This window comes from Branchiostoma belcheri, unplaced genomic scaffold (assembly GCF_001625305.1).
Source record: "Branchiostoma belcheri isolate BF01 breed outbred unplaced genomic scaffold, Haploidv18h27 scaffold14, whole genome shotgun sequence".
Taxonomy (NCBI): domain Eukaryota; kingdom Metazoa; phylum Chordata; class Leptocardii; order Amphioxiformes; family Branchiostomatidae; genus Branchiostoma; species Branchiostoma belcheri.
The window spans coordinates 4103189-4107723 of record NW_017802824.1 but is presented as its reverse complement, the minus strand read 5'-3'; the positions used below and the strand labels follow the sequence as shown (position 1 = coordinate 4107723).

At 42.8% G+C, this 4535-nt stretch overlaps 1 protein-coding gene across 1 annotated transcript in view; it reads left to right on the top strand.

The window, feature by feature from the left end:
* The first annotated feature begins 247 nt into the window (after window positions 1-247).
* The window catches only part of LOC109464724 (metabotropic glutamate receptor 1-like), a 66404-nt gene continuing 62116 nt past the window's right edge, over window positions 248-4535 (top strand). The window contains exon 1 of the mRNA XM_019761792.1: window positions 248-391. The gene's annotated coding sequence lies outside the window, so the exon portion shown is untranslated. The remainder of the gene's footprint in view (window positions 392-4535) is intronic.

Sequence of the window (4535 nt, the reverse complement as noted above, 5' to 3'; positions counted from 1 at the left end):
TCTGGCCTTTGAAATTGACTATATTTTGATTGGTTTAAGAACAGAAGGCGCGGCCATACCAGGAATTCCGTAATTCCCGCGCCCACATTTTACGCACTACGTCATTTCCTGTGTTGATCAGCTGCATGCCACCGACCCATTTGTCGATGTCATCGTGAGTTACGCTTAAACTTCTACATTAGCATACAGTCAACGGACGCTGACTTCCCTGTGTAGGATTTACTTGTTCTAGGACCTTGTTTGTAGCAGTTAAAGGTGAAGAACATAGGAGTTCATTGTGGCCCATTCGACGCGAATGATTGTGACTGTATCCTAGTACTAAACGTCAGCCAGCTAGGTGCTCCATACTTCCTGGAGTACAAGATACATGTACGGCCTCCAAGATACAATCGTGAGTACGTATCTTCTCCTACAGTATTTAGAGTATCTTCACCGAGCAAACGTTCTTGATTTTTAGAGATATGTCCTTCACTTCAGGGAGTCATCATATAGTTGGATATCAAAGGGTTTGTTGTCAAAAAGAGTTATCTTAGTGAAAATTACATTTGACGTGTGTTTGTGTGTGTTAGTGTGTGTTAGTGGGGGAAGGGGGGGAAGCTGTTTTGACGCCTATAACTAGGGTTAAAGTCTACATACCTGTGTAACTATTACAGTGTATTGTTGTTAAAATATATTCAAGGTTCAATGCCCTGTGCGTAGTGCCAGCATACACGTATGTACGCTTGAATAATAATACACCTGCCATACCTACTAGTTACGAGGCATGAAGAACTTCAGGGTACAAACAATACCAAGCGCCAATATGTTTATTTTTTTTTGCGATGCATGGTTGATTCCCACGTAGAAACATTGTTAAAATCGTAGAATTGTGTGCTATTCGACAGTTTGTTTTCACCCAGTACCAGTTTCCCTGTCGGCAAGTTGCCATGTTTTCCGCACCTCACATGTACAAAGTTCCTGGCATCCCACCCTGGTTAGCGGTAATCATGTGTTCCCCGTGGGCGACACACTAGCCTGGTTACCCGGCATACTCAACGGGTCGGCTTCGGGTGTTCCGCCCGGCCAGAGGTTTTTTGGCACCCGACAAGAGTTTTCTCATTTCTGCCACCCAGTACAAAGTTATCCCACCCTGGTAAGCGGTAATCATGTTCCCTGTGGGCGACACACTAGCCTGGTTGCCCGGCGTACTCAACCGGTCGGCTTCGGCTTGTTCCGCCCGGCCAGAGGTTGTTTGGCACCAGCCTAGGAGTTCAGCCCGGGTTTTTAATTTCTGCCACCCAGTACAAAGTTATCCCACCCTGGTTAGCGGTAATCCTGTGCCCTGTGGGCGGCACACAGGCTTGGGTTTGTAAGGACACGTGTTAACGTAACACACATGCTGGGACGGCAGGAGTGTAGCAGAAAAGAACAGGAAATAGTCGTGCCTTCAAGTACCAGAGTTATGATCCAAGGGTTGAGGTTTAAGTTACACATTTACGTACATGCTGGGAAGACAGGAGTGTAGCAGAAAATAACAGGAAATAGTCGTGCCTTCAAGTACCAGAGTTATCAACCAAGGATTGACGTTTTCAAAAATTCATTCTTTCCTAGAACTATCGCAGAGTAGAACTCGCTGTGTCACCTAGTACAGAAGGGGTATTATCATTAGATAGTTTCAAACAATGTTTAGAGTTAGATGATGTCCAAGGGTTTGGCGAAACAAGTCGTTCGGTGTATTGTAGCCAGCTGCCGCCGCGCCGCGTGCCTGCAAAGCTGGTGTGTTACGCCAAATGGCGGTTATACCGGCTATACAGATACAGATACTGTCAAAAACTACTATTATTTAGTTATGTCATATCACTGTCCAGTCGATGCTATATGTTCAAACGTATCATAACATTTTAGGGGCAAAAACTATTAAAAGCAGCTTGCCAAATGTAAGACAGCACCGTGAAAAATAGTATAGCTATTAGTGAAAACATAGCACAAGCTCGGATTCGAACTTTGGAAAAAAAGCTCAGTCCTGAAGCCCTAATTCTCTACGCCACGAACCAGCACAGTGTTGACTGAGTGTGCAAATATTTACTTAAAGTTTTCCGTTTAGCGATGTGGCATTGACCTTTCAAATGGCAACGACCAGACATGAGACGGAATTCTAGCGATAGCGACACACTTAGAATCTAACCGTGCAAAAAGAAAAGAAAAATGCTTACGCATTCCACTTGAGTATGGTATTACAGATAAGTTGTATACAAGGGTAGGCAAGGTGTATTCATCTGTAAATGATTAATTCATTTAGCTTTTCATAACAAGTGATTATATTTCTTCTAATGCTTGATAAAATTCCACCAGCCCAAGAATTTTGGCGAACGCCATATTGCGTCTCTATTTACACTTCTTTGACGTAATTTGTACATTTCTTGCGTTTAGAATTACTCTACATTCCTTTGCTATCATGCATTGTACGGCTCAAAAAAGACTCAAAAGAAAACATATCGATGTCTTCATATTTACAACATACCTGTTCACTCATTCAGAACTTTCCCCCCACCACCAACTGACTAAAGTCGGCTGAAGTTCGAAAGCTGTCTAAACAGATTTAGGCCACGCTTATTTTTCTATACGGATCGAATACGGGTTAAATGTGAGTTAAAGTTGACGTCCTAAACTACTCCCGCAGACCAGCCAACCACCGGTACCAGCCAACCATGGCCCCGATTTAAACATTGTGAAACATTCGGCTGGCGCAGCCGAACAGTAGCCGACCCCGCTCCAACCAATCACAACCATTAGCCGGACTTCCTCCCGATTTAGGCCATGTTGATTTGATTATATGGATGACATCCTCTGGGGACCCCAAAACTGATGCGAGCGTGCGAATAAAAAAAATGAAATCTACGTGATAATAAATGTTGAACAAATGACTAAGCACACAGAGTATGAGAGTATGGTATATATATATATGGCGAATGATAATAGACTCTTCATTTTCATTTCTTCACATTTTCTTCTTTGCCTGAATTTATTTCGGCATTCTATGACACTAGCATCATCTTCCGATTTTTTTTGCAACATACGACATATATTCGCTCATTACGTACGATTTACAGTATGGTCGAAAACTTTTTTTTTGAAAATTCATGCGCGCGTGGATGTCATCCATATAATCAAATCAACATGGCCTTACTGCTACTAGTAACCGTGCATGGTGGTGGACCGGATTTCAGCAATGTATTCGGCTATGTATGACACGTCAGGGGCTTAAGACACAATGGGAACCCGGGAAGAGGAGCACCGGAGAGATTAGCGTGGATTAACAGGCTTCGGTACAGACAGGTTTGTGGTATTGTTACTGTACAATAGTTGACCTACATCAGCCCACGCAAAGTCTTTTTGAGAGGTTAAACTTCTGGAATGCTTTACTTCAATTCTGCGGTTTGTATGTGGTCATTTTCATCAAAATACTTCCCCCATCGGAACCTTTTTTATCGAGATGAACCACACGTTGTGAAGGGATAGGTGACTATTACCTTTTCAAGATGAGACCAGACTGAAAGGTTTGGCCCACTCACACCGGGAAGAACCCCTGATCTTTTTGATAAGTGTGTTGGGATCTTTAACTTGCTCGAGGTGTGGTTCTCCTTAAAACACAGGGCCATGTGCCAATTAACGTCCCATCCGAGAACAGAAGACGTCCATAACCGAAGTTATTACCTATTTTCACCTGAGTGAAGTAGTGCAGAAGTTGGTGTTAAGTGCTTTCCCCAAGATCACACTGCTGGGGCCTGCCGGGGATTCGAACCCAGAACCTTCGAGTTAATATTCAACAATAACAACCCTAAACCACAAGACCACTTTGCAACCTTTCCTCCTACAAGATTAATGTCACTATTGCTGACAGACGATAGTTCCCTACATTATCTTCAGTTTGACTTACAGAATGACATTATTCAGCTATTTCTGGATACATCCTTTCTTAAGATCGACTGGTCTTAAGCCCTAAAGCCTGTCCTTTATTTAACGTACGCTATTGCTGACAGAAGATATAGCTCCATATATTCTGAATATTCTGGAGCTATATAATTTATTTTCAGTTTTATTTACAGACTGTATGACATTATTCAGCTATTTCTGGATACTTCCTTTCTTAAGATCGACTGGTCTTAAGCCCTAGGCCTGTCCTTTATTTAATGTACGCACGGCTTTGTAAGCCTAGCCATACGTGCGTCATACTCTGGTCGATGAAACGCGAAAATAAGCCTGTCCAGGTTTGATATATCTAGGATGTCATTTCAAAGTATCTTCCCGTAACTGTCTCTGTTCTATAAAAATCCGAAAGTATGTCATAGTTACTGTCTGGTCTTTCATCTGCAGGAACCGGTAATGGGTGATTTCTGGCGTCTTAGAGATATAAAAAGGCAGGGTTTATTTTTTTGAGAAAGTGGGCAGTGACGTACGTTTACGTTTCGTGTCCTGTATAGATCCACGCCATGTGGTCATCTGTCTCTGTCCGTCAGCTTCTATGTTATGCCCGTAGCCAGGATTTTGAATGGGGG